A 13,426-nucleotide genomic window follows, 5' to 3' on the forward strand; every position below is an offset into this window, starting at 1 on the left:
GGGAGGATAGGGGGAGGGGAGGGAGGATAGGGGGAGAGGAGAGAGGGAGGAGGGAGGAGAGAGGGGGAGAGGAGGGGAGAGGGAGAGAGGGGGGGAGAGAGAGGGGAAGAGGAGGGGAGGAGGAGGAGGGGAGAGAGGAGGAGGGGGGAGAGGGGCTGGAGGAGGGGGGAGAGAGGAGAAAGAGGGGGTGGAGGAGGGGGGAGAGAGGAGAGAGAGGAGAGAGGGAGAGGGGGAGGAGAGATAGGGGAAGAGGGGAGAGGGGGAGGAGGGGAGAGGGGGAGGAGGGGGAGAGAGAGAAAGGGGCGGGGGAGGAGAGGAGAGGGGCGGGGGAGGAGAGGAGAGGGGCGGGGGAGGAGAGGAAGGAAAGGGAGGGGTGTAGGCTGAACGGGCCTGGCTGACGAGAGGAAGCCGGCCGAGAACTTCGGGTGGGGCCAGCCCCGCCAAAGACGTGGGGGGGAGCGGACCGGACCGGGGGTGGGGCGGAAAGAGCGGGAGCTGGGGGAGGGGGATCGGGAGAGTGCCGGACCGTGGGTGGGGGCGGCGGGAAAGAGCTGGAGCTGGCGACGGGAGAGAACAGGAAGGAGTGAGAGCTGAACGGGGGTGGGTGGCGGGAGGGGAGTGGGCGCAGGCGCAGGAGCTGGAGCTGAAGAATAGGGAGGTCCAGTCCGATGTTCGCCGCCCTCGTAAGCCCATTCAGCCAGGGCTAGGAATAGGGGTGGCGTGCTTCGGGCCTCTCCCACACAGCCACAGGGCGCCCGGAGCTGCGCATGTGCAGAGGTCCCGGCACTGTTTTCAGTACCGGGACCTGGCTCCGCCCCCCACAGCTTGTGCTGCGCTGCGCCGCGTCATGCCGTGCCAAGAGCCTGGAACATTCCAGCAGGGGTAGAATACCAAGGTAAGTATTAGGCGCGGTTTTGAGCGCGAAAATTTGGTGTTGCTCACGGCGCCATTCTAGGCGCAGCCTGAAACTTGACCCCCCTGTGTTGCTGAAGAAATATGGCTGATGATGCATTTAACTAGGATCTCTAAATCCTACTTAAATGTTAATATATTGATTACCTTTGCTTGTACTGAATTTGGAAGTGGTTGAAGTTGGAGTGACCCTAACATTTGCCAAAATTCAATAATGCTCCTCTGCTGTCTTTAATAGGCCATTGTAGGAGTACATAATGAGAAAATGGGACAGAGAAATGGAAGATGACAATACGTGCGAGTAGCGTGAAACTTTTCTGCTGAGCACATTTTTGGAGCAGAAAATAAGTTCTTGCCATGGTGATATATTGGTTATCTCTATTCAAATTCAATAGCTGCCTTGTCGAAAAAGACCAAGTAAAGTACATGTCATCTGGAAAAGTTACTAGCATTTTTCTTAACTGGCTAATGGAAGGACAGTCATTAAACTTTTGTTATTTTATTCCCGAACTTGTACATACCAAAATAATGCTACAGGAAATAGATGTGCTGCAGTACAGAGACACCTGAGGGTACTTGTGCATGAAACTCAAAGTTAGTTTGCAGGTACTGCAAGTAATCAGGAAGGCAAATGGAATGTTGGCCTTTATTGCAAGAGGGATAGAGTATAAAAGCAGAGAAGTCCTGCTACAACTGTACAGGGTATTGGTGAGGCCACATCTAGAGTACTGCGTGCAGTTTTGGTCTCCGTATTTAAGGAAGGATATACTTGCATTGGAGGCTGTTCAGAGAAGGTTCACTAGGTTGATTCCGGAGATGAAGGGGTATGACTTATGATAGGTTGAGTAAGTTGGGCCTCTACACATTGGAGTTCAGAAGAATGAGAGGTGATCTTATTAAAACTTATAAGATAATGAGGGGGCTCAACAAGGTGGGTGCAGAGAGGATATTTCCACATAGGGGGACCTAAAACTAGAGGACATAGACTTAGAATAAGGGGCCGCCCATTTAAAACTGAGATGAGGAGAAATTTCTTAGGGTTGTAAATCTTTGGAATTCTCTGCCTCAGAGAGCTGTGGAGGCTGGGTAATTTATATATTTAAGGCGGGGATAGACAGATTTTTGAGCGATAAGGGAGCGGGCAGGGAAGTGGAGCTGAGTGCATGATCAGATCAGCCATGATCTTATTGAATGGCGGAGCAGGCTCGAGGGGCCAAATGGCCTACACCTGCTCCTATTTCTTATGTTATGTTAAAAAATTACTCCACTCTGTGTAGCAGCTTTGAAAGGAGAATATCAAATAATAGTATCAAATCAAACTGATAGATATTCAGTAAAAATGGACAAGCAGTACTTTTTGTTTTAGTGAACATTAGAGAACAGAAGTAGAATTTCTGCCCAAAAGTCAGTGCCCATGTAAGATGTCATGATGCAGTTTTATGCTAGGATTGGAACGCTTCCATGTAAGAACATGGAGTGCCCTTACAGAGTCATGTAGTTTTGACAACATTGGCCTGAGCTTTCTCACCCACTTGACCTTTCAGTAAGTATGTGATGGGTGGGGGTGTCTAGGATGGAAATTGATCAGTGATGTTCTCAGTCATGTCCTCACCTCCTTGCACCCCTCCTACTATTAACCAGGAGCTGGTGCTGACAAGGCGGAATATGGTGAACATTATGGAAGTTTGGGGGATGCGCTCTCTGCTGTTTTCTGCCGCTTTCACTGTTTGAACGCTGGAAGAAAGGGCTGGATGTTTGGCCTAGACTTGCAGCCTTCAACAGTTGGTAGAAGGAATCTGGGCCTGTGCAAACGCTCATAAAACATGGCCTTGTGCAGGCCAAAGAGGGGAAGGCAATAGTTTAAAAAAATTCATTCCAATTGTTGCATTTCCATGCTGTAGCAGGCCTCCGAGATCTCCATGCCACTACTTTGCTCGCTTATCAGTGAAACTCCTGGATGGAACCTGCGAAGCCAACGTCAGTATGCAAATCATAGAAATTTACAGCATAGAAGGGAGCCATTTGGCCCATCATGACAGGCGGAAGTCCCGAACCCTGTTCCCACTCCTGGACGTATGCCCCAATCATTGGGGAAGGGGGGGCTAGCCTAGGGCATAGAGTAATTGGTGGCCTGTACGCTTCTGCTACAAAATATGAAAAAAGGTTCCACAGTTTCGAAAATGAAGTGTTGATCTGAAACAAGCTAATTTTAATTTTTTTTAATGTTGGACTGATATAAGAAATTGAGGCAAGCTGCAGGCTGCAAAAATTTTTATCACATAGCAGTGCTGCTAATTGGCCTGAAATACTAATCAGTTCAAACTAAGGACAAAACTGATGATTGATTTTATTGTTTTACCTTTTAACAGTGTATGATAATATTTGTAGAGCAGCAACTTACTTTTCTTACTGTGCTGCAGCAGTAGCTCTCTTTGCAGTTTGTCATCATTTTCTCAAATTCAGCTGTTGATTCGTTTTTTTTATTAGACATTGCTGCTATCTTTGTGATACATTTGTATCTCATCCCAATGAAGACTAATTCATATTTTTGTTTTATTGGAGTATTTGTTACACTTAAGATATATATAATTTTGTTATCTCACCTTTTGAGCTGTGCTGTTGCATGAATCAGTATTTGCAGTTATAAAATACAAAAAATATGTTTTTGTTTCACTTTTTAGAAAAGGTTCCAGCAATTATTTGTTTGGGACACATTTAATACAGATGTACTTTGTGGCGAGTAGAAATCTCAAAATTTTTGCTGGTCAACAAACTAAATTTAACTACTTTATACAGTGGAAAGTATTTCCAACATGCTGCACTACAATTATACCACATGACTTTTTATATTGAATTAAAGGGCACACCCTCCCACAAATGTTGTGTTTGCGAAAATGGTAAATAGTTTGAATAAATTTAGATTCTGGTTGAAGAGAAAAATACAAAATAAGTCTGCAGGAAGAGAAGTCTGATGAGTAAGACCTATTGAGGATACTGTATGTAAACAAAAGATCAGCTTTCGACTGTTTTTGTTTGTTATAAAAAAATCTATTTTATGGAAGTAAAACAATGAAATATTACATTTTTGTTGATTCGCAAGTGCAGTTTTGTTAGACTGAATTTAGCATCCACATTTTTAAAAATCATTGGGCCATGCTGTACTGGTTTTGCAGCTAGTGCAGTGTTTCTCACGCTGTCCACTTTTAAGGAAGGCATGTTTGAATCCCTCCAATCCGGTTTCCGTGCCAGCCACAGTACCGAAACAACTCTCATCAAAGTCATAAATGACATCCTTTGTGACTGTGACAAAGGCAAACTATCCCTCCTCGTCCTTCTTAACTTGTTTGCAGCCTTTGACACGGTTGACCACTCTATCCTTCTCCAACGCCTCTCCACCGTCATCCAGCTGGGTGAGACTGCTTCCATTCTTATCTATCTAAACTTAGCCAGAGAATCACCTGCAATGGCTTCTCTTCCAGTCTCCGCATCGTTACCTCTGGTGTCCCCCAAGGATCTATCCTTGGCCCCCTCCTATTTCTCATCTACATGTTGCCCCTTGGTGACATCATCCAAAAACACAGCATCAGTTTCCACACATACGCTGATAACACCCACCTCTACCTCACTACCACTTCTCTACCTCACTACCACTTCTCTCGACCCCTCAAAGGTCTCTAAATAATTATCAGACTGCTTGTCCGACATCCAGTTCTAGATGAGCAGAAATTTTCTCCAATTGAATATTGGGAACACCGAAGTCATTGTTTTCGGTCTCTGCCACAAACTCCATCCCTCTCCCCAACTTCTGTCTGAGGCTGAACCAGACTGTTCGCAACCTTAGTGTCATATTTAACCCTTAAATGAGCATTCGACTACATATCCGCAGCATAACTAAGACTGTCTTATTTCCACCTCCATAATATCGCCCGTCTCCGACCTTACCTCAGCTCATCTGCTGCTGAAGCCCTCATCCATGCCTTTGTTACCTCTAATCTTGACTATTTCAACACACTCCTGGCTGGCCTCCCATATTGTACCCTACGTAAACTAGAGGTGATCCAAAACTCGGCTGCCCGTGTTCTAACTTGCACCAAGTCCCGCTCACCCATCACTCCTGTGCTCGCTGACCTACATTGGCTTCCGGTTAAGCAACACCTCGATTTCAAATTCTCATCCTTATTTTCAAATCCCTCCATGGCCTTGCCCCTCCCTATCTCTGTATTCTCCTCCAGCCCCACTACCCCACTACCCCACTACCCCACTACCCCACGACCCCACGACCCCATGAGATGTCTGCCCTTCTCTAATTCTGCTCTCTTGAGCATCCCTGATTATAATTGCTCAACCATTGGTGGCCGTGCCTTCTGTTGCCTAGGCCCCAAGCTCTGGAACTCCCTGCCTAAACCTCTCTGCCACTCTACCTCTCTTTCCTCCTTCAAGATGCTCCTTAAAACATATATACCTGGGCTAATTTCTACTTGTGCAGCGCGCTGTCAAATTTTTAATCGCAATACTCCTGTGAAGCACCTTGGGACGTTTCACTTCGTTAAAGGCATTATATAAATACAAGTTGTTGAATGGAATCAACCTCTTGGATGTTGTCTAACCAGCTATATAATCAAAATCTATTTTCTTTTTTAAACTTGCCATCTGTGATTTCAGAAAACTGTGCCATTAGGAATAATCCCTGCTCCCCAGAACATTCTTGGTATCCTTGATACAGAATCTTCATTTGCAGAATACCATGCTGCGACACTGATTTTGAGTTATTAAGATTACTTCTCATGAGAAACCAAGTTACATACCAGTGGTTTAAAATGGGTTCTGGAAACTTTCACATGTGCATTTAAAGGTTATATGGAAAGTACATGATGGCTTATTTTTTTTCTGTTCCTTCAATTTTTTGCCCTTGGACATTCAATTGTGCCTTCATTCTCTTTCCTTTCTCCCTCTAAATTCTTACTTCCTGCTCAATGTTAGCCATTCTTAAAGCACTTTGAGACATTCTAATATGTGAGGAGCACAATATAAATGCACTATACAAATTTTGTTACTGACAGTTGCAAAACTAGTCTTAAAAAAGACAGTTGAGTATTTTCATGTGTCTACCAGCTTTGCAGACAATTAAATAGCCTGACTTGACTGTCATCTAAACACAACTACTTTATGTACCAAGTCTACATCATTGTCGTCACTTTTGAAATTATTTTCGGCAGCAACTTGTCTTGTTTTTGATTTCATGAAGTACAACTTCAACATGTACTTTTTTCTCCCCTCCTCTTGTGAAGGCATATGCAGCCTCATTGTCCTTAGCTAAGAGTCCATTCTTGTATTAAGATGGAGAGTGACACAGTTAATTCAGAGACTAGGGTCCTGAACTTAAGGAAAGGAAACTTCGATGGTATGAGATGTGAATTGGCTAGAATAGACTGGCAAATGATACTTAAAGGGTTGATGGTGGATAGGCAATGGCAAACATTCAAAGATCACATGGATGAACTTCAACAATTGTACATCCCTGTCTGGAGTAAAAATAAAACGGGGAAGGTGACTCAACTGTGGCTAACAAGGGAAATTAAGGATAGTGTTAAATCCAAGGAAGAGGCATATAAATTAGCCAGAAAATGTAGCAAACCTGAGGACTGGGAGAAATTTAGAATTCAACAGAGGAGGTCAAAGGGTTTAATTAGGAGGGGGAAAATAGAGTATGAGAGGAAGCTTGCCAGGAAACTGACTGCAAAAGCTTCCATAGATATGTGAAGAGGAAAAGATTAGTGAAGACAAACATAGGTCCCTTGCAGTCAAAATCAGGTCAATTTATAATGGGGAACAAAGAAATGGCAGACCAGTTGAACAAATACTTTGGTTCTGTCTTCAAGAAGGAAGACACAAATAACCTTCCTGAAATACTAGGGGACCGAGGGTCTAGTAAGAAGGAGGAACTGAAGGAAATCCTTAATAGGCGGGAAATTGTGTTAGAGAAATTGATGGGATTGAAGGCCGATAAATCCCCGGGGCCTGATAGTCTGCATCCCAGAGTACTTAAGGAAGTGGCCCTAGAAATAGTGGATGCATTGGTGATCATTTTCCAGCAGGCTTATCGACTCTGGATCAGTTCCTATGGACTGGAGGGTAGCTAATGCAACACCGCTTTTTAAAAAAGGAAAGAGAGAGAAAACGGGGAATCATAGACCAGTTAGCCTGACATCAGTAGTGGGGAAAATGTTGGTATCAATTATTAAAGATGAAATAGCAGCACATTTGGAAAGCAGTGACAGGATCGGTCCAAGTTGGCATGGATTTATGAAAGGGAAATCATGCTTGACAAATCTAGAATTTTTTGAGGATGTAACTAGTAGAGTGGACAAGGGAGAACCATTGATGTGGTGTATTTGGACTTTCAAAAGGCTTTTGACAAGGTCCCACACAAGAGATTGGTGTGCAAAATTAAAGCACATGGTATTGGGGTAATGTACTGACATGGATAGAGAACTGGTTGGCAGACAGGAAGCAGAGAGTCGGGATAAACGGGCCCTTTTCAGAATGGCAGGTAGTGACTAGTGGGGTGCCGCAGGGCTCAGTACTGGGACCCCAGCTATTTACAATATACATTAATGATTTGGATGAAGGAATTGAGTGTAATATCTCCAAGTTTGCAGATGACACTAAGCTGGGTGGCGGTGTGAGCTGTGAGGAGGACGCTAAGAGGCTGCGGGGTGACTTGGACAGGTTAGGTGAGTGGGCAAATGCATGGCCGATGCAGTATAATGTGGATAAATATGAGGTTATCCACTTTGGTGGTAAAAACATGAAGGCAGAATATTATTTGAATGGCGGCAGATTAGGAAAAGGGGAGATGCAACGAGACCTGGGTGTCATGGTACATCAGTCATTGAAAATTGGCATGCAGGTACAGCAGGCGGTGAAGAAGGCAAATGGTATGATGGCCTTCATAGCTAGGGGATTTGAGTATAGGAGCAAGGAGGTTTCACTGCAGTTGTACAGGGCCTTGGTGAGGCCACACCTGGAATATTGTGTTCAGTTTTGGTCTCCTAATCTGAGGAAGGACATTCTTGCTATTGAGGGAGTGCAGCAAAGGTTCACCAGACTGATTCCAGGGATGGCAGGACTGACATATGAGGAGAGACTGGATCAACTGGGCCTGTATTCACTGGAGTTTAGAAGGATGAGAGGGAATCTCATAGAAACATATAAAATTCTGACGGGACTGGACAGGTTAGATGCAGGAAGAATGTTCCCGATGTTGGGGATGTCCAGAACCAGGAAACACAGTCTAAGGATAAGGGGTAGGCCATTTAGGACCGAGATGAGGAGAAACTTCTTCACTCAGAGAGTTGTTAACCTGTGGATTTCCCTGCCGCAGAGAGTTGTTGATGCCAGTTCATTGGATATATTCAAGAGGGAGTTAGATATGGCCCTTACGGCTAAAGGGATCAAGGGGTATGGAGAGAAAGCAGGAAAGGGGTACTGAAGGGAATGATCAGCCATGATCATATTTAATGGTGGTGCAGACTCGAAGGGCCGAATGGCCTACTCCTGCACCTATTTTCTATGTTTCTGTGTATGTAAGCCCTGACAACTAATGTTATCAGGCTATTGGATTGTAAGAGGCATCACTACTGAGCCCAATCCCACCCTCACCCAACATCAACCTGACTGATTTTCTTCCCTCTCCCTAATCCCAGCTCAGGCATTGAGGACAATTGTGTGACTCTACCGACAACAGCTGAATCAATATCGACCAGAACTCTTTCTTAATCTCCATTGCTCCAAACAGCATTTGGTGCAGTTAAACACTGAGCCATCTGCAAGAATGTTAGTTGAGATTACTGCAGGTGATTATTATCTATGATGCTGAGTCTGTATGTTTTAGTGTAATAGTTGTTAGTGATTTTAAATATTTATCAGATGCATTTACGTCTATTTAGTGAAATAATTGCCCTATTAAAGATTGCCTGTGAATTGGCTGCTTCCAAAAAAGAAAATATATGGCACAGAGTGAGTGTATTTGGGAGCATTCCTTTCATTTTTTAAAGTATTAATTCCATATATCCATCTTCATATATAGAATAAAAACTCAGGATCACTGAAATATTAGAAAAACATTGCTCTGTAATTTACAGAGCAGTAAGTTGAAAAGCTTATTATGCAATGGAAAAAGGTAAAAGAGGTTAAGTTACATATGCTTTGAGGTGAAATAGGTGAGAGGTGAGAATTTGATTCCCATCTCTACTAAAGTTTTTGACTTGGATGCAGTGGAGCAGTCATAAAAGAAAATAACAGTGTAGTAATATGAGTTCTTTATTTCGATATTGTGTCTCAATCACTGTATTGGAAATATAACTCATTTAACTTATTGTCATAATTTCAAGTTAAGTGTTCCTGAAAATTTCAGTGCAGGGTGCGGCCACAGTACAGAGGAACGAAGTGATGACATGTAGAGGAGAGCTTTGTACTGAACACTAAAGAAAAATATCTGAGTATTGTCTGTGACCTATTTAGCTCTGTGAATCTTCTGCCGTGATTTTTTTTTTGTACTGCTTGAGTACTTTGGTTTCATTCAGCTGATTATAGCTGCATAATTCTTGGTTGAGATTTTCTTCTGTTGCATTGCTCAATTTCATGTTGGATAATAGCAGGTGAGAAGAGGAAATCAGGCAGTCAGCTCCCATACTGGCCGTCACTTCTAACAAGTGAAAGCGGATGTTGAATATTTGTCACTAATTGGTAAAGTTTCACATGCCCTATTTCCCATCATTAACACCAGAGTAATGGTAGACAGTAGGAATACTTGTGCAGCTGGAGGGAGTTTTAAATTCCAATTGGCAAGCGAAGCCTAATTGAATGCATGTGCCCGAAACCTACAGCAACTACACCCCGGCCTCTCCCGCCCCACCTCCGTCCCACCACCCCACCCCACCCCACCCCACCCCGCCTCACCCCACCCCACCTCACCCCACCCCACCTCACAGGCGAGCTCCCTAGCAGCAGCAACCCACCAAAAACATGCGCGAGCTGACCATGGAAAATTCACCATGGCAGCATTAGAAGCCTTGGTGGGCATAACGCCTGCCTCGCTGTAGTTCTGGCAGGATTCCCACCAAACAGCCCATTTGTCTTTCCTGGTAACATCATTAAACATTGAAAAATATGTTAATAGCTAGAATTAGCACTGAACTAGTACTCCTAAGTTTGTTTTAAACAAAAAAGTTTAGCTTGTTCGCAGAAGCATTTAGTTTTATGAAACTAAAGCTCATTTCAAAATCGCTTCTTCAGTTGCAAATTTTTCAGCATATCTAAAATGTAACTGATCATTTCTATCCCCATATATGCTAATCAGTGATGTTACAAGTAAGCTTATTGGACTACAAAATGCCCAAAGAAAATAAAACACAATTGCTTCAAATTCAATTCAGTCTTCCATTTTTATATTTCTAAAATCGATTAAAATTTTGATTTTAGGTGGAGTAACTTCTTGTGTTGAGAATTAACACTAACAAATGTGTGCAGAATGTATTCAGTTGAAGTTAATTGTCAGACCTGTTTTTACAAAAAATGTAAAGTGTAGATGTTTTGCTGGGATCACAGTTATATGTTGATTGCCATATTTGATTTGTGTTAGTGTTGATTTTTACCAGTTCTTTTTCAGAGGTCCGTTAATACTAAAAGTCTCTGTTGTGTGAATTATATGAAAAATAAAGCAAGATTCTTTTTGCTGTGTGTGGCTTGTTTGAAGCCCTTTGAGATACTAATGGAGAATGTATTTGTATGTAGCAATATTCTTTAAACAGGTGCTTATTCTATTATGTATACTCCATTTTAAAAGCACGTCCCACTTTTGTCTGGAATAGCTGTTGGTCTGAATGCTATCCTATTGTCGACAGCTTATTCATCTTGTTATGGTGAAAGCTGTAATGTTGTCTGTAAGACGCTAGGCTATTGAGTGCAGTATTTTGAAAAGCCCTTGGTGATTGGCTGTCATGGAGGAATTCAGCTTGTAGAGAATGTGTGAACACCATCTGCTGTAGGGGGTTGCAGCCAGTGTGCAGCTGGCACTGCAGGCTTTCAGCTAGAGACTGCAGCCACTCCTGGTTTAACTTCCGAGCTTTTAAAACTTTATTCACTTTTCTCGAGTTTTACCTGTTGCATATCGTTCCTGTTTGCTGTGATCAGTTTACGTGCTGTTACTTGGAATTCTCTTGAATGCGCAAGTGAAATTGAAAGAGGGAAATTACAAAAGGATGGCAACTTGTTGCTTTTGGCCTCTGATATGAAGAGGGAAATCCAACATTCTTTTAGGCATCGGTTCATGCCTAGTTAATCAGCAGTTAAAGGTAGGATCTTGTTCCAGATAAGTAGCTTTAAATAAAACACGAATAGCTTTCATATTATTTAAGTATGTGTGAGAGAGAGAGTGCTTGCTGCTTCTTCAACAAATCCTTGTTTGCTGATTTGTAAAACAGATGTACTGCTTTTAATAGCAACTGATCTGAATGAAGTTCCTTGAGATTCCTTTTTATTTTGCTTCATACGATTTGGCATAATTTCAGATATTTTTTTATTTACAAGCTGCTTTGTTTTTGACTGTTACTGTGTTTAGTCCCACAGTGTAATTCTTTTGCAAATCCTGTTCTGGTGTAACTGGGAAGTACCGATGACTGTCTACAACTGTTATTGCCCTATGTAAATGTAATCAGAATTAAAACCTTCCTGATTGTGTTGTATAGTGGCCTTACATGGTGCTTGTCACACTAAGCAATATACTACGTTAATTATTTTTTATTTCTAACTGGTAATGGCATAATTTGGAAGTAGATGAGCCGTCAGATTTATACCCCCCCGCATCTTCGTTCAACATCCACACGTGCACTTCCAAGAGGGGTTCCTGAATAGTAATCAGGCGTGAGAATCCCGCCAACTTTTCCCCCCAAACCTAACTCGGGTGTGCTGAGGCCAATTGTAACAAACCCTGATCCCACATGGTTAATTCAGCACAGATGGGATTGAACTGGAACCTTCCTAATTTGTGTGATTTAGGTGCTTACTGGATAAACTTGCTGAGTTATCAGGAGAGTATGAGCAGTCAGATGTTTGACGGCTTCACAGTTGTGAATATGAATTAGCACTGATTTTTGTATTATATACATACAGAGTAAGCTTTCTAGGGTGACATAGGCTTAATTATTTTGAAACCATTATTATCAGCGCCTGTGGCAGCTTTGGATACCGACCCAGCTGTAAATATAAACCTCATTTAAAATATATTTCTAATTGTGAAATACAAAAAATATGGTGACACAAACTGACAGCAGAATATATGGTGATTGCAAATTCATATTGCAGTCTTTTTTTTCATCATTCTCCATTCTATAGGGTGGGCAGACATACTATTGAGTCCTGTGCTTGTACTGATTTACTGGGAGATGTGCAAGAGTCACACGGGTTGATATGACCACCAGATTTGACTATCCAAATGGCATTGGGAGCGGAATATGAGAATTGTCTGCATAAACTCACATCCTGCTACACTGTGGTGCTTTACCTTCTGACCCTACAGACTGTGACCTACTTTTAATTCATTGAAAAACAAAACCTATGCTTAGATTGAATACAGTGCTTTTACCACTTTTATACTTCTAATATAAATCAAATTATTTCCAAATTTTTTCATATAGGAATTCTCCTCTTGAGAAGTTGTACAATAGATAAGTAATGTGCTTTGCATAAATATGGCCTATTTGAGCACCTTTATCATAATTACAGAAATATCTTTGAGAGATTGTAAGAAGAAAAACAACTATTGAGGCATTCAAATGAAGATGTATATGGTTTTAAATTGATATTCTGTCAACAACAAAAGCAACAAGAGAATGCGGCATCTTGATGCATATTAAGTATTGTATAACCTGGTAAAGTGCTGCTGAGGGAAAAATCCTACTATATTACCTGCCATCTAATTTAATGTGTAGGTTGAAAATAATAGTCAGCAGTAATACTTTTGGTGGGTCGTATCAATCTTTTACCTTGGTTCAATCTGCTTGTCAGAAAATTAAAAACTGATATGAAATTGTTTGTTTTGATTCTTCCCGCCCCCCCCTCCCCCCCCCCCCCCCCCGCCCCACTCCACTCCCACTTTCTCCTCCTCCCAATATCTTTACTCTCTCAAAGTGACTCAGACTGGCTACACTATTGCACCAGGTACTGGGAGCTATTCAACACCTCACAAATTCTTATTGTGGGCCTAGTGTGTTTCAGCAGCTGTTTGACTTCACAGCATGCTCACTCCTGCCCTCACCCTGGGCTCAAAATTGGCCCACCCCTTTTTTCGGCACACTCACTGGAGATGCACCACTTTTCTGCGTTGAAAAGTGCTCCGAAAAAATCGTTCCCCACTTTGGCTGCTGTCCGGCCTCTCCCAGGTCTTCGCGCAGCGTGGCCAGTCGGGTAGGGGGTGGAGCCAGCGTCCCACGCTGAAAACAGTGCCGGGACGTCT

At 42.7% G+C, this 13,426-nt stretch overlaps 1 protein-coding gene across 4 annotated transcripts in view; it reads left to right on the forward strand.

Annotated features, from left to right (window-relative positions):
• The window catches only part of LOC139232434 (disabled homolog 2-interacting protein-like), a 1,003,994-nt gene that overhangs the window by 316,236 nt on the left and 674,332 nt on the right, over positions 1-13,426 (forward strand). The window contains exon 1 of one of the 4 annotated variants that reach the window (XM_070862605.1): positions 11,205-11,267. The exons of the other annotated variants lie outside the window; for them this stretch is intronic. The gene's annotated coding sequence lies outside the window, so the exon portion shown is untranslated. Of the gene's footprint in view, positions 1-11,204; positions 11,268-13,426 lie in introns of those variants that run through there. 4 annotated transcript variants of the gene reach the window in all.

This window comes from Pristiophorus japonicus, chromosome 20 (assembly GCF_044704955.1).
Source record: "Pristiophorus japonicus isolate sPriJap1 chromosome 20, sPriJap1.hap1, whole genome shotgun sequence".
NCBI lineage: Eukaryota > Metazoa > Chordata > Chondrichthyes > Pristiophoridae > Pristiophorus > Pristiophorus japonicus.